The 23,583-nt window shown below is 40.6% G+C and overlaps 1 protein-coding gene across 1 annotated transcript in view; it reads right to left on the reverse strand.

Moving 5' to 3' along the window:
• LOC143120502 (uncharacterized) overlaps positions 1-23,583 on the reverse strand; it is a 39,081-nt gene that overhangs the window by 3,977 nt on the left and 11,521 nt on the right. The window lies entirely within an intron of this gene.

A 23,583-nucleotide genomic window follows, 5' to 3' on the forward strand; every position in this document is an offset into this window, starting at 1 on the left:
GCATGTTACTTTTGCCACTTGTATCGCGGGGAGCCAATCAGACTGGAATCGGTCAGTAAACATTGGTCGTATAGTCTTATCCAATTGCGTGCAGTGAGATTTTCAAATGCACGCTTGGTGCCGCCCCTCGCGTTGGGCCATTACATTATTCGTGGCCAGACCTTTAATCTTTCTAGATTTCCAAGGGCTGGAATCTCCAGGCTAATTTCTTTCCTTACAATCAAGGGTTTCTTACTATGAACGATGTGGTCAAATAGACAAAAAATATAATAAAAACACAAGGTATGTTAATAAAAATGACCGAATTAACTTTTTTACAGTTAAATACACATTTTTAGAAAAACAATGAAAATAAAAAAATGAAAATGAAATAAAAATCTGTTAAACATGTGGGGGATTCGACTTCATATAGCCGCCAGCAGAAGTCTTAAGCTGGCTGCATAACGTGATTATTACTGAGATTTAGGGCTGCACGATTATGGCCAAAATGATAATCACGATTATTTTGATCAATATTGAGATCACGATTATTTATCACGATTATTAATTAATTTTAGTGACAAAAATATTTTTTCCCTAAACATATTGGACTTGCTATCTGGCTCATCCAAATTCTTCCCTTCACATTTACTCCCCTAAATTACTGCAAATATATGTATTTGTATTATTTAAACTTAATTTCTTAAGAAATACTTTTGATGCTGTTTAAATCATTTATAAATGGTGCACTGTCACTTCAAGACTCTTTGCTATGGCTAGTGCTGTGCCTATGGCTGTGCCCTCTTACAGTTTATAATGGTCAGTAGTGGGAACTACTGTTGCCATCGCGCTCTCTCCCTCTCGTGCACTCAAATACGTTCCCAAATGGAGTAGCATAACATATTTAGATCTGCTGCTATGGAGATACTATCTATCTCGATGTAACAAGCTGTTTTGACATTGACATTGTAAACGTTGTCTAAGAAGAGTGTAAAGCAGTTTGCAGTAGCCTAAAGTTGACCACAACGTCGTCTATCGCTGGAAAGAAATAGCGAGCAGCCTATGATAAACTAATAAATGCTCAGCGGGCCGGATTAAAGTGCGTGGAGGGCCGCAGTTTGGACACCCTTTAGTCATTCGTTGATATGTAAACCACTGACGTGTAGGCTACATTTTCATTATTGTTCACTCGTTTTGCGTAGGCTGTCTTGAAACGCATATGCATTTTAGGTTACATGTAGCTTATAAAATACATGAATAAATTCACGGATCCCGTCGTTAGCTCAACTCTTATTATAGGCTATATTGGAGGAAGCAAACAAGGACTAAAAGTTAACGTGATAAAAAAGGCATGTGTGGTTTACGCCATGTGATGTGTTTCACGGTATGAGTTGAGAGCCCTACTTTGCTTATGTTTTTGTTTAAACTTCACTTGCCTGATGATCCGTTTCGGGGGACAAGCTCTTGGCCTTCTGCTGCGCCACACATACCACACATTTGATTTTTGATCGTCGTTTTTTTGTATAATCTAACTAGCCTACTAATAGTTAACATAATGCTGTTAGTCCACAGTGCATCCAAACTGAGCAATGCATCAGGCTGAGCAGTGCAGGGAACAGCTATCATTGGTAGGCTGCATGCAGGCACATGGTCAGACAAGTTTAAGGAGCGCTTGATTTGTTTTGTAGCGGAGCGTTCTATGGGTTGCCAGGTTGGTTCTATGGATAGAGCACGCATTTTTAATATCGCTCGATCACGCAAATTTGATCGTGGGAAGCCGAAATCGTAATCGTGATTAAAATTCGATTAATTGTGCAGCCCTACTGAGATTCTTTACAACCATGACATAATATTATGCACAATTTCGGGTTGAAAATGTAGCAGAATCTCAGAAATAATCACGTTATGCAGTCAGCTTAAGACGTCTGCAGGTGGCTACATGAAGTCATATCCTCCTATTGGCCTGCACATGTGTGCACGTAGTGTATAATGTTGTGATGTGTAATGTGATGAACCATCTTATGGCATTGATTCTCACAGAACCAAAGTTACGTCAAGTAGGTTAACCTTCCGTTTTCAAAACAAAACTTCAGGTTGATGGCGTGTCCTCAAACTCCTTACTTATACAAAATGGTGTTCCCCAGGGGTCCATTTTGGGTCCCATTCTATTTACTATTTATATAAATGATCTGTGTCAAAATGTAACAAAGGCAAAGTATAATTTTTATGCGGATGACACGATTTTGTATTGTTCTGCCTCATCCTTAGCAAATACATCAGAAGACCTGCAATCTGCGTTTAACATAATTCAGAAGAATCTCAATAAATTGAGACTTGTACTAAACTAAAATGATGTGCTTCTCTAAATCAAGGAACACAGATGGTGCTTGTCAGATTGTTACACTAGATGGGAAAAAAATTGAACGAGTATCAGTCTACAAATATCTTGGTTTCTTCTTGGAAGAAAGTTTGTCCTTCAAGCATCATATTGAGTGTCCAACAAAAAAAACTTAGAGTAAAGTTGGGTGTCTATTATAGAAACAAATGCCGTTTCTCTTTTACTGCGAGAAAAAGACTTATTCAAGTAACATTTCTGTCAATACTGGATTATGGTGATATTTTATACATGCATGCAAATCAATCTTCTCTGAAAATGCTGGATTCAGTATACTATGCAGCTTTGAAATTTGTAACTAACTCTGGTTTTCATGCTCATCACTGTAGCTTGTATGAGAGTGTTGGTTGGCCTTCTTTGTACAATCGCAGGCTGGAGCATTGGTATATTTTTCTTATTAAGGCCATTCTGGATAAACTTCCTCCTTACTTATGTTCTCTCTTGACTCCTAAAGTCACCACCAGAAATTGTCATCTTCGATCACGTAGGCAAATCATGTATGACATTCCCCGAACGCAAACTGTCTTTGGTGAAAGCCTTTTCTGTTTTTGCACCCTCATCTTGGTATAAATTGCAGAATCATTTTAAATTAGACTGCCTACTAACAATGACACCGTTTAAAACTAGGATAAAGGACTATTTGAGTACACATGTGCTTATACTGAGCGCAGCTGGTGATCATGTTGAGAGAACGTTAAATTGCATACTGTCTTTTTCTGTTTTATGTTGTCTGTTTTACATTGTATATTTTAATATGGAACTTCATGCTGCTGTCTTGGCCAGGACTCCCTTGAAAAAGAGATTCTGAATCTCATTGGGACTATTCCTGGTAAAATAAAGGTTAAGGGTAATTCCATGCAAAGGTCATCCTTACCATGGAAAAAAAAAGTTGTGCACACGCAAATAGAACTGTTGTTAAAATCTTCATTTAGTTCTATATTTTATTGTTTGTAATTGATCTGATTGAATTTGATGGAGAATTACACTCTTTTTACATCATAAATATGGTGTGCAAAATTTTTCACATGGTAATATTATGCATATTTAAAAAGTGCAATGTGTATGCTCAGCATGCCTTTAAAGGAGAATTCCGGTGTGATATTGACCTAAAGTGTGTTGAAACATGATACCGAGTGTGAACGTATGTCTCATAGCCCACCTCGGCTTGACCCCTGCACTCCAAAATCTGGCGCTAGTTAGCCGATGCTACCAACAGCTTTTTCAATGGTGGTGCTTCGGCATCGGGCTAGCCATGCAAATAAATCACTGTTTTAAACCATTTACGAGGCTCAATGTATCTCCACATTTCATTGGTAGACTTCCGAGGGCCCTGACATTTAAAACGAGACATTGAGAACTTTGAAAAAGCACTGGTAGTTTACTTACAAGACGATTTATACAGACAGTATCTTCACGAAGTCTAGCGTTTGCAGCCAATTTGAATTTAGTCATGATAAGTCGAACGACGAGTAAGAATGAACAGCTATGATAAGGGATCAGATTCCAAAAATAATTCCGTGGAAATGCATGGATTCCAGTTGCTGCTACTGGAAGAAACTGGAATCCATGCATTTCCACTGAATTATTTCGCGTTTAGCGTTTCGTTAGCCTGCCTGTGCTGTGGATGCAGGATGTAAACTGATCCTGCTTCGATAGGCGGGTACAATACACTGAACTTGCAAGCGGGATATTCTTCCTACAGGCAGTAGGGGCGGGCGAGAGAGTCTTCATTCGCCCTGTGATGAGTCATTTAAACATATACCGACTTACGAAGATAAGTAATTAACACGAAAACGTTGTCTGGTGTCCCTTTAATTTAGCAGACTAATCTAAACATGCTACTTTGTTGGCTGAATGAGCTTTTGTTACGTGGGTAACAGCGCCCTCTAGTCACAAAACAAAAGTGCAACACACCAATCTATTTAGCTCTCTGTGAGAGGACTTACTTTCCAGCAACCAGTCACATTGTTGCTCCTTCTCCTCTTCTTCGTCTTTTTCAGTCTTCACTGTTTCATTGTAAGTCGACCGTGGTGACTCTGTGACGTCTGTTTCAGTTTTACTGTCAAAATCTGCAAAGGGCTTTTCCTCATCATGTTGAAATGTAATCATATGATCATATTCCTCCTCTTTTATGTCTTCTTCTTTTACTACAACTCTCAGGTCAACCTGGTGTGTTTCAGCACAGCCAGAACTAAATGGAAGTCCGAGATCCATGTTGCTGGTAGAACAAAGATGATCCCGTCCAAAATGTAAAATTGCCTGTAGTCAGAGAAACAGAATAAAGACAAATAGAAAGGTCAAGTCAGCTTTATTTCATTTGAATAAGTAGAATATGTGCTGAAGACTTAATTGATGTTTAGTTTTTAGAAAAGTAACACAATTACATCTAACCAGTAGTGCAAATGAGTAGGCTAACTGACATGTCAAAAAGTGAAAATTATGAGTCCCTAGACCGCTCCATACACATAGGATGTTTCTCAAAGTCGAGGATTTGTGCTTGGTAGAACGAGCCCTGCCGGATCAAATCCTTCACAGACGAGGCAAGGCTTCTTATTAGCATTCGGAAAACACACAACGGAACAGACTAGCGAGTGTGCAGGAAGCTGCAGGTGTGTGTTATTGAACATCATTCCTCCTGCCCGCTTCTTTTTGAAAAACAATGAATGCACCAGTCATTCTCCCACGTGTATAAATTCAATTATACATATTTGATTAATTTACCAATATAAACCACATAGAAGCAACTATTAAGCAAAATTGTAAAGAGAAAAGTGTAATATTTAGCTCGCAATAGCTATCATTAGAAAATGTTTTAGTACCCTTCCTAAATGCCTTATATTTACACAATCACGATATGAGTTTAAAGTTGTCAAAATGAGTCGAGCCCATATATCATTTAGGTAACTTCGCATAGTGACAATATGGGATTGTGGGTGTTCCAAGCACACAGTGGATCACTGTGCATCTATGCATCCTCGAAATTATTATAATAATAATTATTTATTTATTCATTCAGGGAAATTTGTCTGAGCAGAAAGCCATTTTACAGCAAAGTACAAAATTGATTCCAAGACGAATACAATAAAAATGTAAGAACATAAAACAGACAAAAAAATGTAAGAACATAAAACAGACAAAAGCGAGTTAGTTAAAAACAGGAGCTCTGTACCGTAGCCATATCATTAAGAAAACACTTGAAATTATCAACTGATAGAAATCGGCTTAGTTTCAGACTTTCTTGTAGTTTGTTCCACTTATACGTTGCAAAAAAGTTGTAAGTAGATTTTCCAAAGTCAGATCTGGGGTTTCAAGGGAGATGAGACTCTGTGTCCTGGCCCCTATTATGACTTACATTTCAAGCTAAGGTAAGGGGGTAGTTTCCCTGCCTTAAATAAAAGGAAGGCAATGTCTCTCAGGGGGGAAAGGCAGCTTTGGATCCGTCAGTAGCCTACTGAATATAGCTGTGGTTAAAGCAGCCCTAATAAAATTGTCGTGAAGGGTTTTTCGGAACCGATAATGTTCTTGTAACAGTTAATTAAGTGGTCTGTTACAGATAAAGTGCCGCCCCTCCCCCGAGCTCTCCGCTGTATAGCTCGAAATACCGGTAAGCACTTCGCCATCACAGTACTACTCTCACCCATAACTTCCTTGAGAAAGTGCTGATCTGTTATGAAGGTTTGGATACAAAGTTATGTTGAGATAAGCACAGCGGTCACTCCCTGGAAGTTTAATACCTGGAATGTTTGGCTAACTAGCTCGTGGCTACTGTTTGTGTCCATACCTTCCTCCAACAAGTTCGTTGCTCCGTCAAGTCTGTTGATTTGCTGTTTGTGGCTGTCTATAGACGTGGGATCGTGTTTATATCCGAAAAATGTCGTAAACCAACATTTATGCATCTTCTCCCGTGGTTGACTGCATGTGAATTTTTTTCTGCTTGTGACTTGACCTACGTGAGTGGTGGAAAAGGAACCGGTGGAACAGTAAAAGAAATGTTCTTCTTCTTCTTCTTCTTCTTTACATTTATTGGCGGTTTGCATACCAACTTGGTGCATTACCGCCACCAGCTGTTTGGGGTGTGGCGCTTCAATGCGGAATTAGCTTGTTCGACTTGAGGCCAACAAGGGGGCAGGCGAATTCCCGGAAGTAGAAGCATCGATGTAGCGGTGGTTATCAACTCTCTGCTAACCCCATAGAACGCCCATCCATTTAGGATTTTTTTGAACTCCCATAACTTCATATAACATATATCATATGCCGATATTTTAGCTTCTGTGTTATCTACATAAACAATAAAAGGCAAAACAAGACTCGACTACCTCGTACGTAACGTTAGGTTCCCGTAAGAAGAATGTTTAGCATGTCCGGTTGAAGGGAAGCTAACGCACTGAAGGGAGATAACCGTATTGTTTGGATAAGAAGCGTAGTCCAGCCAGCATGGAAACTCGTGAACAAAGCTATGTAGCCTACAATAGCATTGTAGCCTATGTTAAGGTAAAGCATAGAGGCAAGTAAACCTAATGGAAAAACAGTAGTTTTACCGTTAGGTAGTCTAACGATAATCATTTCAGAGGTTTTCGATGGATTGACGTAGGTCAGAAAAGTGGAAAGAAGATTAGCCTCAAGGCTATAACTTTTTTGTTTTGTTTTACCATGACTGTTTTTGAAGATGATCATGTGTGGTAGTTTCAACATTAACACGACTTGATATCACTTGTGAAGATGATATTAATAATAATACATAAATAAATGTTTAACTTTGATGACTTTGAAGGCGAAGGAAGTGTGAGAAGAATTTCTGTGTAGCCTATCTATTATATGAGTTACAAGATTCAGTTCGATGGCTAACGTCACGAAGTTAAGTGCGAGTCTGCGCAGTACTGGGGGGACCAACTGAAAAATGACTCAGTACCCTCCCATTGAGAACGACGGAGTCTGTTCGTCCATTTCTTTTACTGTCTATGGAGGCCAAGGGGGCAGGCGAATTCCTGGAAGTAGAAGAATCAATGGAGGCTGGAGGGACCACTTCTTTGCTATCCCCCATAGAAGCCCATTCATTTTAGGATTTTTTAAAAATACCATAACTTCATATAGCATATCCTATGCCAATATTGTAGCTTCTGTGTTATCTACATAAACAATAAAAGGCAAAACAAGACTCGACTAACTCGTACGTAACGTTAGGTTCCCGTAACAAGAATGTTTAGCATGTCCGGTTGTAGGGAAGCTAACACACCGTAGGGGGATAACCGTATTGTTTGGATAAGAAGCTCAGTCCAGCCAGCACAGAAACTCATGAACAAAGCTATGTAGCCTACAATACCATTGTATGTTACGGCAAAGCATTGCATAGAGGCAAGTAAACCTTATGAAAAACGGCACTAACGATAATCATTTCAGAGGTTTTCGATGGATTGACCGTAGGTCAGAAAAGTGGAAAGAAGATTAGCTTCAAGGCTATATAACTTTAACAATGGCGATAACTTTTTTTGTTTTGTTTTACCATGACTGTTTTTAAAGATGATCATGTGGTACTTTCAACATTAACATGACTTGATATCAAGTGAGGATGATATTAATAATAATACATAAATAAATGTTTAACTTTGATGACTTTGAAGGTGAAAGAAGTGTGAGAAGAATTTCTGTGTAGGCCTATCTATCATATGAGTTACAAGATTCAGTTCGATGGTGGTTAAGTGTGGACTTGACTGTGGCAATTGTGAGGGCATAACGAGCGATGGGGCCGCAAATATGACAGGCAAGAATAGCGGAGTTGTAAAATGAATAAAGGAGGCAGCAAGCAAGGAAATTACATGAAATCATTCATACACCGCCAGGCATTGGCATGCAAGGGAATACCCCCCGACCTTGACAAACCACTTAGCGAAGTTATTCGCGTTGTAAACTTCATTAAAGGAACACGCCACCCAATGTCAGTATTAATATATGTTCTTACCTTAACTTTCACGAGTTGAGTCATACCTCTCCCGTGTCGGTACGTGCACTCAAACGCTCTGGTGCGCGGCTGGACTGTGTTAGCATGTTGCTATGCTAGCGGGCTTTGCCATAACTAGCCGTAGAAGTAATCAAAAACATCCACGTTTTCCCGACTTAAATACAGTTGCACGAGTAGTTGATAGAAATGTCTATGGCCACGCAACATGTGGCGATTTTCCAAGCGAATAAACAGGAGAACTACAATGTGTGGCGCAATAGCACTTGGGAGTACTTCGACCTAGCGTAGTAGTATTGTTAACACCTAATTGTAGATCCTATCCACCACAGAGTTTAGAATCCATGCTGGATCTGAGCGAAAGAGAGGCACACACACTAGAGATGCGCTGATGGGCTATTATTTCAACCATAACTGCATAGCAAAACTATTCATCCATCAGCACCAAAGTTTTTTGACCAATTTTCAAAACCGCACCCGCCCACCATCCGCTGGTTGTTTTAATGTAGGCTATATGAGTAATGCAGCGCTGCTGACGTGAGGCTAGAAAGCCCTTGCCTGTTTTAGAAAGACTGATCCAATGCATCAAATATATTAAAAGGCTAAAGTCGTACATTGGCTATGTTGTAGCCTATCCCCAGAATATCAGCAGCAAACTCAGTCTCTGTCTCGCAAAACAGTCTCCAAATAAAACGCACATCGGCCTGTTGCCTATTCTGCCAGCTTGTGACAATATATCGTCCAAAATGCTTGATTGCATTGCATTCTCCACATTTTAGCTACATTTTCATGTACCACATCAGCATTTTTGTTCAGTGAATCTTTTGTATTGCCTGGCTTGCCTCAGCTTCGGTCACGTCCTTTTACAATTTTATCATTGTAATAAAAAACGCAATTTGCCACATAATTTCAACATGCTCCTGGCCTACTAATTAATGCCTATTGTACTTTCTTTTTTGCAAAAAGAAAGAAATCCTTGATAAAATAACAAGTCATTCACATTATAGGCTACTTTACGCACTGTTATGTCAGGGTGACTGACAAGCCTGTTCTGAAGACTCCCATTCATTTTGACTGCACGGGAAGAGAGCGCGTCTTTTTCAGTCAGACAGCGCAATTCATTTTATAGCAGGCCGATCGGACAAACTATATGACGCCTCGATATTAAAGAAACTCCGACTCCATTCATTCTGAAAGTCCACCGCACAACAGTGCAACGTGTATGTTCACATTTTTAGTAACAACCGCCAAACTTGCTTGCTTGCCTTACACATCTAAGTTTTCCGACTATTTTTCCGCTGTGGATGTTATTGAGTTTGTAGAAGTTTTAGCTCTTACGTTCTGAACATCTCGCACTGCCATCGCCCGATGTCATTTCTGAGTCATATCACTCTCTGTTTCTCTTTTAAATGCCTATTCCCTGAATGGTAGGCTAATATCTAAACAAAATAACCCAGGCAGTCTCATCTAGGATATAACACAGGTTGAAGTCAACGTCAAGTTGGTTCTATTTAGGGAGGTGAATGTGTGTAAACATCTGTAGATGACTCAGAAATGACATCGGAAGACAAGGAGTGAATAGTGGCAAGAGGCAAGCCGAAGTCTGCTGACAAGGGCCCGACGGTAATTGTAAAGCAATTTACAAAAGATTCACTGAACAAAAATGCTGATGTGGTACATGAAAATTTAGCTAAAAATGTGGAGAACGCAATGCAATCAAGCATTTTGGACGATATATTGTCACAAGCTGCATGGCAGAATAGGCAACAGGCCGATGTGCGTTTTATTTGGAGATTGTTTTGCGCGACAGAGACTGAGTTTGCTGCTGATATTCTGGGGATAGGCCTAGCCAATGTACAACTTTAGCCTTTTAATATATTTGCTGCATTAGATCAGTCTTTCTAGAACAGGCAAGGGCTTTCTAGCCTCACGTCAGCAGCGCTGCATCACCCATATAGCCTACATTAAAACAACCAACGCATGGTGGGCGGGTGCGTTTTGAAAATTGGTCAACAAACTTTGGTGCTGATGGATGGCTGATGGATGATAAGTTTTGCTATGCAGTTATGGTTGAAATAATAGCCCATCAGCGCATCTCTAGTGTGTGTGCCTCTCTCTCGCTCAGAGGGGAGGGAGAGGCTGAGGGTCGATCCAGCATGGATTCTAAACTCTGTGGTGGATAGGATCTACAATTAGGTGTTAATAATATTACCACGCTAGGTCGAAGTACTCCCAAGTGCTATTGCGCCACACATTGTAGTTCTCCTGTTTATTCGCTTGGAAAATCGCCACGTTTCATGTTGCGTGGCTGTAGACATTTCTATCAACTACTCGTGCAACTGTATTTAAGTCGGGAAAACGTGGATGTTTTTGATTACTTCTACGGCTAGTTACGGCAAAGCCCGCTAGCATAGCAACATGCTAACACAGTCCAGCCACGCACCAGAGCGTTTGAGTGCACGTACCGACACGGGAGAGGTATGACTCAACTCGTGAAAGTTAAGGTAAGAACATATATTACTACTGACATTGGGTGGCGTGTTCCTTTAAGGCCAGCTCACTTAACAACCGGTTATTTGATCAACTGTGCACTGACATGGGAGCAGAACACACGCACTTGTTGTTTCACACTGAAGTGCGCTGGTTGTCAAAAGGCCGAGTTTTGACCAGATTTTATATGAACGTAGAAACGAAATCCATGCTTTCCTTCTACAGAAAAAGTCCACTCTTGCTGAATTATTCACTGATAATTGGCTGCTCAAATTGTCTTATCTGCAGGGGCGGAGCTACGTGGTGGCCAGGGGGGGCCACGGCCACCCTGCTGGCCCCCCCAGCTCCGTTCAGTGAAAAGTAAAAAAAAAAGATTGCTGCCGTTTTCAACGGTACTTTGAAAGGAAGTGTAGCCTACGGTTCTAATCAAATCGTGAGTAGGCCTAGTGCAGCAGCAGCAGGGGACAATTCAAGTCATCTGTTAAAAACACTTGACAGTAGACTACTACTTACTTAACCTCAGTGACAACAGGTGAGTTGATGATGACTTGGAACATTAAAGGGACACCAGGCAAGCCTGATGCTTTTTCTCTACGAAACTCCCCCTCGCTCGGTCTGAAGCTCTTTTCCTTTTCTTTGCATCTTCCGTCAAGGGTTTTCGCTGCTTCTTCGCCGGCTCTGCCATTATACACACGTTTGCAACAATCGCTAGCGTTTCGTTAGCCTCCCTCTGTGCTGTGGATGCAGGATGGAAACTGAAACTGCTTCGGTCGCCGGGTACGATACACTGAACTTGCAAGCGGTATATTCTTCCTACAGGCAGTAGGGGCGGGCGAGAGAGTCTTCATTCACCCTGTAATGAGTCATTTAACCATATACTGACTTGAGTGAAGATGAGTAATTAACACGAAAACGTTGCCTGGTGTCCCTTTAATGTTAATAAAATGTTAAAATGTGACACGAATCATAGCAAAGTGAGCTGCGTTGGGCTGTTCTTGTTAGGTAGGCTCTGACATTGACGTGTGAGGCTGATCAAAAATAAGCGGATGCCCGGTAACGCTGTTACAAAAATATTTTGATAATATTCGGGTGAAATGCAAGCATATTAGGCACATATCTCCGGATGGCTCCAATAAAAGTAGGCTAATAGTGTCTAGCCTAGGCTACTTTATAAAAACATAATTTGCTGACTGCGTGTGGTTCTTGCCATAGCTGGTCAGGCAGAGGCAGGCTGCTGCGTTGCCTGAGTTCTTTGTTACATTGCTCCGGTAATTACAACGAGATGAAACCTTAACTGCGTGACAGAGCAGACGTGGGGCTTTCCAACGAGACTAAACACTTGTCTGTGCGATCAAGTATGAAAATACAAAAAATCATGAAATTAAATCAAATTACATCATATTTAGTTCACCTGCGCACCCACACTCTCGTTTGAATTAGGCTACTCGTGAACCCGTGATCGCATAGATACGGCATATCAGAAGAAAGAGGGGGCACAGGGCTATCCATTGGTGCCAAGTATATCAATCCTTCTGGGCTATAAAAACAGACAACGTGACTGCAAAATAACATCATGTACAAAAACCAACGCTGCACAGCCATTACTCTCGTTTGAATAATAGGCCCTACTCACGAACCCGTGATCGGATAGATATGCCACGCATGTCAGATGAAAGAGGAGACACAGAGCTATCATTTGATACCAAGTACATCCTTCTGGGTTATAAAACAGACGAAGTGACATCAAAATAATAACTTCATATAGCTCGACTTACTTACCCCACATTTTTGTGTGTTGTTGTGGTGGCTAAGCATGTTCATAATCCAACGCTATAATGTGTTTCTCTATGGCATAGCACAGTGTTTTTCAACATTTTTTGTGCCACGGCACACTTTTGACACTAAAATGTCCCACAGCACACTAACATCCTGTGTGAAGAAAAAATAAACATACCATAGCCTAACAATTCAAATAATACATAGATATGGCCTTATTATGGCTTCTATGCAAGACCTGCTCAATAAAACAAGCGCCCTCTGATTCATTTGTAGGTGACTATATCTAATTTAATTGTTGTTATGAACTGGATATGTGATGATTGAATACTGGATATGGGGCCCCCATTGTACAATGCCTGCATACCACAAATAGTGCAATCATACAATCAATGAGGGCATGTGGTTATAAATTATTTGATGCAACAGTTGCTTTTCTGGACTAGTGAGTGACATTTGGGTAATTTTCTGCGGCACACCTGATGATCTCTCACGGCACACTAGTGTGCCCCGGCACAGTGGTTGAAAAACACTGGCATAGCAGGTTCATAATCCGGTTTTGAGATCCTAGCAAATTCCTACATTGCATCCCAATTTATTCGACGAAGAAACACATTTTTCCCTTCACTTTGTTCATGGCTCATTGTTCTTGTTTGTGTATGGCACTTACAATGACCAGGATAAATGCTTCTAACTAAAGGTAGTGAAAAAGCCCTTAAAACAGTCTAGGGTTCTAAGGGTTAATGTCTTAATTCAGAGCCATGTTACTTACAGCCAAGTACTTGGAGTGGATAACAGAAAGAAATATAGTTTTGCCATCAGTATAAGATTAAATATCTGCATACCATATTTGTAGTATTTATTATTGTTCTTTGAGTTAAAATCGTTTGAATATGACTGATTAAGTAAGGTGCATTATCCTAATGTACTTTTTATAGCATTGGCCTATTTATGGAAAATGTGTTGGAGTGGACAACAAACTGTTCAGGTTGTCTGTGAATGGACCTGTGTATCAGTGTTGGCTTTACACAATTTATTGCCATTATTAAAATCCTAATCTTCAAAACTTTTGAGTAGTTTTCATATTGTAGTTTTGATTCCCAAGTGCCACCCCAATAAAAAGTCTGGACCCAGCTGGCCCCCCCTATAAAATAATCCTGGCTACGCCCCTGCTTATCTGGCCGATATCTTTTCATCACTCAACAAACTAAACTTGAAATTAAAGGGATGGCACTACAATGTTTTCCTTAATTGGAAAAATGTTCAGGCTTTCCAAAAGTCCTTGAAGTTGTGGCTTGCACGACTCAGAAGGCCAGACCCAAGTCTATACATGTTTCCCACAGTGTTGCAACACGTAGAAGAACATGATGTTTCAGCCACACACGTGAAACACCTCTCTGCTCTTATTCAGACTCATCTCGCTGCGCTTATTGAGAATTTTGATCGCCATTTCCCAACAGAGAGGTATGACATTCTGAACGATAAAAGGTGGATTCAAAATCCCTTCGAATTTGAAAGTCTTTGCTTGAGTTGACGCTTAGTCCTGCAGAAGAAACTGAGTTGTTGCAGCTCACCTGCGATCGCACTCTGCAAAGACGCTATGGACCTGTGACCTTATCATCATTCTGGATAAGCATTTCGTCAGAATATCCTGTCCTCAGTAGGGCCAGTATTTCTATGCTTATTCCTTACACTACTACATATATGTGCGAATTGGGATTTTCTGTGCTCACAAAAATGAAAACAAAGCACAGAAATAGACTGAATGCTGCGCCTGATATGCGCGTTGCGCTCTCCTCCTGCACCCCGGACTGGAACGCACTACAAATACGCAGACAGGCCCACCTATCCCATTAGCAAGGTTGAAATGTTATTAAAGGGGTGGTTCAGGATTTTGGACATAAGACCTCATTTCCAAGTAAGCAAGTGTGATATTTATCAGTGGAGACCGTTTTCAACACGTTTCATCCAGTCCTTCTAATTGCAGAGTTCGCAGGTGCTAGGCTAGCGCAAGTCAACGGTATGTGCTAGCCTGCCACTAAAGACAGTCTTACCCACTCCAAAGTACACCCGAGGCAAATTCCAGACAATCGATGTAAATGTCTGTGTTGGTAGAATAGTGTGAGAAATACAACTACCTTCGCATCGCGTTGCAATAGTTATACTTTGGTCCCTGAAGTTGGTAGTAGTCATTTTGCATCTCAGCGGCGGACTGATATTACCAAGGCTACTACTAGGTATCCCCATTGGAGTGCGCTTTACTGTTTACTTTTCGGTGCAGTACTACTAACCGGAGCAAGTATAATTCCGCCGCTGCTAAGAAACTAGTCCCTCAAAATGTAATGCGTTCGTTGAAATGCAATGATAGTGTTATTTCTAACGTTATTCTATCAAAACAGACATCGATAGTCTGGCGTTATAATTTATTTGCCTCGGGTGTACTTTGGAGTGGGTAAGACTGTTTTTAGTGGCAGGCTAGCACATACCGTTGACTTGCGCTAGCCTAGCACCTGCGAACTCTGCAATTAGAAGGACTGGATGAAACGTGTTGAAAACGGTCTCCACTGATAAATATCACACTTGCTTACTTGGAAATGAGGTCCTATGTCCAAAATCCTGAACCACCCCTTTAAAGCCATGTTTTGTATAATTTGTAATCTTTTTATTGATTATTTTGTTCCAATATTGCTGGTTCAATTGAATATTGAGAAGAAAAAGAAATGGGCTAGCTTACGTTTTTTTTAAAAAGCCTTTTAAAATGTCCAAATATGCTACTTATTGGATACCTTATTATTTTAATATTGCTGGTTCAATTGCATTGTTTTTCATTGTTTAAATCTTGAGTAGTACTAATTGTTCAGAGAGGCCTGATGATCACTCATAACAATAAAATATCATTTATAAAATAAAATAACAATAAAATGTCATCATTAATGTTCAATTATGGTCAACTCCACCTTTATTTTGTGATTCACGAATAATGCATATTGACTTGGGTCGCAATGGCTTGCGACTTTTAAAATATGGGTGCCCTGAAAAAAGTTTGGGAAACACTGCTGTAGGCTATATTCATGTCATTGTTATCCTATGTAGGCTACACTATTATTACCATCAAGGACATGAATGAATTTTAAAGAGGAAAGGAACATTTGCCAGGAACATGTGTATGCAAAGAAAGAGCTCTATTAAAACAAACACACAACTATATGTGCAAAGCGAGGATCTGCCCACACAACATATGGGTAGCTCACAAGCAGCCCAAAAGCTACAACTCCGTGAACTGGCTGTTTGCCGCCTCGGGGCTGTAAGTAACTGGCGGTTCTTTCTGAAGCAGGCCCGTTTTGCAGATGCCTATGGTGCGTGGCTCTGTACTTCGGAGTCGCCTCTAACTGGGACTGCAGCGTGGCACAGGGTTCAGAGAGCTCCGGTCTACGAAAGGACAGCGATCGTACAATCCATTCAGACACCCAGCCAACGCCGTCTTCATCAGACATCGGGTCTAAGGTGGCGGACTTCCAAAGTTCCACCTCCTCTGCTAGCACACTCTGTCTCGATTCCAGCAGCTGTAAAAAACAATTAGGCTAATAGACAATCAGTACTGTGCGATGCACTGAATTTATCAATGCACCTGGAAAATAGTCACCAAAAAAAATCTTACCCTATTTCTTCTCAATCGACTCAAAAAATACACTTTAATAAAGCAACTTACACTGGTTCTGCTCACTTGTTCTTTTGCAAGGCTATAGGCTACTCTTAGCTTTGGTTTTAGGTTAGGGTACTGTTAGCTTAGCTAGCAGTCATGGAACATATTTTTACCCAAGCTTGGGATTGTGCACCCGTCTTCTCTTCTCTTCCGTCTCCCACTCACTGCGCCGGGATTAGTGTGTGCTTCACCTCACTGTGTGTTCACTGTGTGCTGAGTGTGTTTCACTAATTCACGGATTGGGATAAATGCAGAGACTAAATTTCCCTCACGGGATCAAAGTAGTACTTGTATTTAAATTAGCCTACTACACATGTTCTGACAGTTGGTGTCATTACATTCACACACACACTAATACACTCTTTGTCACGTAATTTGCAATTTTTATTATTAGTTAAAATTGACTTTTGTTACAGCAGGCAATAATGTTTATGCATGTAAAAATGAGGGAATACACCAAAACATTATGGTGGCTTTTGTGTGTGTCCCCACCTACCGCATGAGTATTAACCTACCTCACAATCATAAACAACTTAAACAAATAATATCATATTAAATAATGCCATATCAAATAATACCATATCTGGATATCCCTGACTGCCCTGATGCCTATTCTAAGTCATCGTAATATAATGCTGAACACTTAAAGTCTTAAAGATTGCATATTACCACACATTTTCAGAAATAATCTCTTCTGTAAAGTCCCTTTCTCCTTATCACCTCTAACCTGTCCCCATACTGATACTTTGAACTTGGCTTGACAAGTCAGAACGAAACTAAGCCAGTTTTTTTTTTTTTTTTATCTCTGGATTGTTTTATGATAAGCAATATGACATGAGTGGTAAAGTACATTGCCACGGCGGTAATTCGGCCATTTGGTTAGGGAGACGTGCATGGGGGTGCACTGACAATCCTGAGATTAAGGGCAGGTTTCTCTGATGTCTACTGTGTATTTAGCTGTTACTTGTTATCTCGGCTCTTTGAAGTAAATATGCAGTTCACGATTACATAACGTTACTATGCTATCTCTGGTTAGGGAGACGTGCAGGGGGCCACTGACAATCCTGCTGTTGGTTTGTTTTAGCTGTTCAAAGCCAATTGGTACTAGCCTGCTATGAACAGACCCATTCACCCATCCAAAATATTATTATTACCGTTTTATTGCTTTTTTCTTGCTTCATTGCCACATTCAAAATTGATACCGAAACTGCAACATCATAATGTGTTTGCTCAACTGGCCATCGGAGGGTCAGATGAATTTATGACATGTCATAAATGTTGGTCACCCCTCGTGACTGTATTGCACAGTTGAACAAGAGCCATGAACTAATTTGCGAAAATGTGCTAATTTTTACCTGATTTTTTGATGCACCTGTGCAAATATACAGTGACCATGGACACGATGACATGTGTGTGGTTTTGACAGAACCTGCAAGTTGTATCAAACTAGCTGCAATGTAATATAGGAGTATATGTTGAATAATTGCACAATATTGCTGGTTGTAATATGTAATATCTACTTTGGAGTGGGTAAGATTGTTTTTAGTGGCAGGCTAACACATACTGATGACTTGCGCTAGCCTAGCACCTGCGAACCCTGCAATTAGGACTGGATGAAACGTGTTGAAAACGGTCTCCACTGATAAATATCACACTTGCTTACTTGGAAATGAGGTCCTATGTCCAAAATCCTGAACCACCCCTTTAAGGCTTTCTTCTTCATAAAACGTGTCGGACATCATCACATTTTTGTATACATTTTTATTCATTTACATTAGTAAGCTACAGGACAGTGTTTTTCAAAACATGATCTGTGCTAAAGTGAAAAAAATAATAATGTGTTATTGCATTTCTGAAAATGCACTTCAGAATGCATCTCTGTCCCCAGCACATTTCAAGCCAAACTGACGCCTGTGAGTATACAACCAGATAAATTGTGTCTTAGGCAAGATTTATACCCTCAGCCTACTGATTGCAACTCACTTGACTCCATTTGACATGTGGATTTTTAACTTTGGATCTTTGATAAAACTGAATAAACTGAAACTGAATAAGCTACTTGAATGCTGTCCACATTGGCAGGGCCGGCAGAAGGCAATCCTGCACCCTGGGCGAAATAGGAATATGTTGCCCCCATGTTCATAGACTGTGTGCCACAAACGATTTTTTTTTAAACATGTTGATTTACATATCTGAATGAAAAAACATGAATTCTCTTAAAATTCCAAAATAAAAGACTTTATGTATAATGCAAAGTAATACATTCTTAGTCAGAGGTAGCATTCAATAAAGTTCAGTAGTGTATACACGAATCCGACGAGCGTTCTGTGGAGGCTACCATCTTGTGGAGACGCCATTACTGAGCTGTTATTGGTATGTAAACAAACCTCTGTGATAACGCACCCCCAATGACAGCTACAGCCAGGCAGTATGGCTTGTTGGGTTGATTATGTTAGACAGTGGCCTCCAGTCATAGATGAAGGTACAAGCGATCTTACAGATTATTTATGAAAATAGCTTAGAGTAGAGAATGAGGAAATAAAGACATAATTGGGACTAGGTTGATATTATATCTACTTAACTACTGTAGCTAGCTAACGTTAGCAATAACTATGCTAGCTAGGCTAGCTAACGAGGTAACTATACAAGTAGTTCGTACTTCTCCTTGGGACAAGCACTTTTGAGTCTTGGAAAACACTTTTCCATTTACATCAGGATTTTGCAAACATTCAGAGTCAATAAATAAAATGAGCCCTGCAAGAGTAACGAAATTGACAAGCAGCTGTAAGTAAGCATGCTAAACTCGACATCCAAACAGTATTTCTAACCTTAGCTTTGAGATACTGCTTGATTGCATAACTTAACTCAATGTACTATGTTGTGCTCTGAGGCAGGCCCGTTAGCAGAAGACCTTAGACCTTAGCAGAGTTAACTTTAATGCAGCAGTTTTGAACAAATTTGCGCAGCATGGTCACAATGCAGTGTGTACTACCATATGACGTTTAAGACTAGACATTAATGAAAAAACTTTTCCACACTGGACACATTTATGAGGCATTTCTCCAGTGTGTATTAGCTTGTGGCTTTTAAGATTTGAACGTTTTGAAAATGCTTTTCCACACTGGGAACATTTATGAGGCTTCTGTCCAGTGTGTATGATCATATGCTTATTAAGATTTGAAATTCGTGAAAAACCTTTTCCACACTGGACACATTTATGAGGCTTCTCTCCAGTGTGTGTAAGCATGTGGCGTTGAAAATCTTGGGATGTTCTAAATGATTTTCCACACTGGGAACATTTATGATGCCTCTCTCCAGTGTGTACTACCATATGACGTTTAAGGTTTGAGGATATGTTAAAAGCTTTTCCACACTGGACACATTTATGAGGCTTCTCTCCAGTGTGTATCAGAATGTGGCGATGAAGATCGTTGGAAGATATAAATGATTTACCACACCGGACACATTTATGAGGCTTCTCTCCAGTATGTGTAAGCATGTGGCGATAAAGATCGTTGGAAGATAATGATTTTCCACACTGGGAACATTTATGAGGCTTCTCTCCAGTGTGTATCAGAATGTGGGTTCTAAGAGAAGAACTTTGTGAAAAACCTTTTCCACACTGGACACATTTATGAGGCTTCTCTCCAGTATGTGTAAGCATGTGGCGATAAAGATCGTTGGAAGATATAAATGATTTTCCACACTGGGAACATGTATGATGCCTCTCTCCAGTGTGTACTACCATATGACGTTTAAGGTTTGAGGATATTTTAAAAGCTTTTCCACACTGGTCACATTTATGAGGCTTCTCTCCAGTGTGTATCAGAATGTGGCGATGAAGATCGTTGGAAGATATAAATGATTTTCCACACTGGGAACATTTATGAGGCATTTCTCCAGTGTGTATCAGTACATGAGTTTTAAGATTTGTAATTTGTGAAAATGCTTTTCCGCACTGATTACATTTATGAGGCTTCTCTCCAGTGTGTACTAGCATGTGGCGTTTAAGACTAGACATTACTGAAAAAGCTTTTCCACACTGGACACATTTATGAGGCTTTTCTCCAGTATGTGTAAGCATGTGACGTTTGAGATTTGCGGAGGTTATAAAAGCTTTTCCACACTGGGCACATTTATGAGACTTCTCTCCAGTGTGTGTAAGCATGTGGTTGACTATTGAGGATATTGTAAATGCTTTTTCACAATCAGAATATTTATGTGGCTTTTTGCAAGGCTTATCATTTTCTGAGCGAGTTCGGCATTTCTCAAGTTCTCTCAGGGCTGTGAAACTCTTCCTGCAGACAGTGCGGTGGGGCAGCCTTCCTTTGAGCTGCAGGTTGAGTTCGGCATTCTGTCCATGAATCTTCTGTTGCATTACATGTTGGTGTTCCGGTACACCTGGAAGAGTTACAATATGCACTTAGATTGACAGATAGAGGTCATTAAAGATACAGATAGATATAAATACGTCTGCATTTAATTGCCATGTTAAACTAGGTATGATAATTTGTTATGACACATTATTAGACTAGACATTACAGACCTCATGTCATCTATTCTAATGGTTATTCCTTAACAACCTACTAGGCTAGTTTGTGATATATAGTTCCGTTTAGAGGCAGTAGTAATCCAGATTTTATGATTGGTGTACTTGGCGGCCTTAAGAGGCAGTGCGGTATCTAAGATTCTATATCTATGGGAGAATCTATATACATCATAAAGCCCGGCCGATTTATCGGCGGGCCGATATTAGGCATTTTCCAAACTATCGGTATCGGCATTTATAACGGCCAATAAATATTTTAAAATTAAATAAAGGAAAACCGAACTGAGAGACTCAGGAGAAGTTTTTATCCCCAGGCCATCCGAACTCTGAACTCACACTACACTGACTTTGCACACATTCACTCCTCAGCACTCTCAAACATTTCCCAACTCTGAATTCACACTATACTGAATTTGCACTCATTCACTCCTCAGCACTCATGACCCCCCCCCCCCCCCACACACACACACCTACATGACTTTTAGCACTTTTACATCCCTCTCCCTATGCTACAGATCTTTTATTTATTTTCTTATTTCATCACACATCAAAACACACACGCACACATCTGACTTTCTCCAACTTTTGCACATCTCCATAGAACTTTTTATTTATTATTTTTGATTTCTCCTCCATCTATCTACCCATGTCCTTGATTGCCTAGCCTTTCTGCCCCCTAAACCTATCTTCTGTAATCTTTCAACCAAGGTTAGCAGTCATGTTGAATAGGGGTGTGCCGCACAGACAGTCTCATAGCACAGAATAGAAGTCACCATGTCACTGACTGTTAATTGGGCTACCAATCTTGCAGTCGCAATAAAAAAATGGATCCGAGACATTTTCCTGTTCCTATATTCTGTTGATGTAGGCTAATGTATTTGTGAATGTAGCCTGCACAGTGCAAAGAAATAAAAGATAAACTATGGTGCATTTCCATACTCATAGAAATGAACATTGCAAGTCACTTACGTAGGCCTATCTCCTTTTATGATCTCATTCAAGAAAGATTTTCTTCGTTTCTTGAAGATTTTCTTAGTTTTTTTGTAATGACATAGCAAACATGTAGCCTGGTGTTACCATCCTACGTACTTCCGGCCAAAATTTGATTTCAGCCTCGCACGTAGTCTGGCCCAACCGACAGTATGCGGTTCGCGTACGACCGCGCCAATCAGCGAACAGTTGAGTGATGACGCGGAACTTGCCTGCCGAGTTGCTTGTAGTCCAGCGAAGCTTGTAGTTCAACAGCATAGCAACAATGGCGACAGAGGAAGAGACGCTAGAAGCTATCCACAAAGTTGTCTCAACTCTCGAGGGCATTACGCAATTAAAGCAGGAACAAGAGGCTTGTCTTGTCAATTTTATAAATGGCAAGGACGTGATGGTGATAGCTAAACCTAAACGCACAAGTGTAGGCTATTACATGCATCACTACTTATCATGTTTTCAAATAAACGTTTGCTGCTCGTTATTCTCCCCCCTACTCTCAAATTACCTTAACAAAATCAATGCGGCATAGGCCTACTTAAGGAATGGAATGTTAGCTACCCTACCGAGCGGGGCTCAAGGCGAGGCGGTGTGTCTTGACGTGAGCTAGCCTGTTACCGAGCGGAGCTCAAGATAAGGCTGCTGTGATTGTGCTTGACTGGGACTAGCGGTTACTGAACTGGGCTCAAGGTAAACCGCTCCGTGTTTGTGTTTGACAGAGGCTAGCCTGTGGCCGAGCTGGGCTCCAGGCGAGGCTACCGTGCTTGTGGACAGTAACGTTAGCCAGTCACCGAGCGTGGCTCAAGGTAGGCTGCGTTGTTTTATGCCGAGGCAAGCTCCAGGTTAAATAACACGTAGGTCGTCAGTACAATCCAACTTATCCGAGAGTGTAGTCTGAACAGCCCGTGGAGAACAAAGTAAGCTCCGACGAAGTCACCGGGCTGCGTAGAACAACAATCGTCTGATAAGCGGCGAGAAGAGATACGAGGGAAAACTGCCGTGTGACAAGAGCTGATATAATCTCGGCGACGTGACGCTTTTGGTATACAACTCTCGGTCTGTGGCTGGCGCAAGTTAGAGATATATCCACTACGAAGAGACTGCCCTAGCGGTCAGGTAGCCTGCATACTAGCCAGCGGTCTGTTTACTACTGAGAGCAGAAGAGCCTGAAGCGGAAGTGGTAAGCGTAAAAGCCTGAACTCCGGCGCACAGCACACGTCATTACCAAACGTTGCTGATTGGTTAAGGGAACTCCAATGATTTTAAACCTCAAAATAAGCATCCGCCCATTACGGAGACAGATTATTATTACTTTGTTCCAGACTGTATGACGAAGAGAATTCGTAGTCACAGGCGGTAAGGGCCAGGCTAGCAAACATGATGGATCCACATATCCTTGCACTATGCAAAACTATTTTCCACTAGCCTAAAACCGTGAGTCTGAAAGCTAAATGCGTTCATGTTCTCCTTAAAGTGACAGGCACATAATTAGACTTGCACACCACAAATGTGATGATATTGAAGACAAGTGTAGACTAATAATTTAAATAACAATATGATGTATTCAAATTACCAAATATGTTTAGCTATTAGTAATTATGCAGATCATAACATGCTATAAATAATTAACAATATACAGTATATAAAGTTTATAATTCCAAAATATGAAATAGAAACCTATGACAACCATCACTTTCTGTGTGTGTGTGCGTGTGTGTGTGTGGAGGGTCAATCAAATTCTATGATTGCCACTG

This window comes from Alosa pseudoharengus, unplaced genomic scaffold (genome assembly GCF_046254945.1).
Source record: "Alosa pseudoharengus isolate Yale_2024_CS ecotype anadromous, Long Island Sound unplaced genomic scaffold, YU_APseudo_1.1 YU_APseudo_1.1_scf_1, whole genome shotgun sequence".
In the NCBI taxonomy this organism is placed as follows: Eukaryota; Metazoa; Chordata; class Actinopteri; order Clupeiformes; family Clupeidae; genus Alosa; species Alosa pseudoharengus.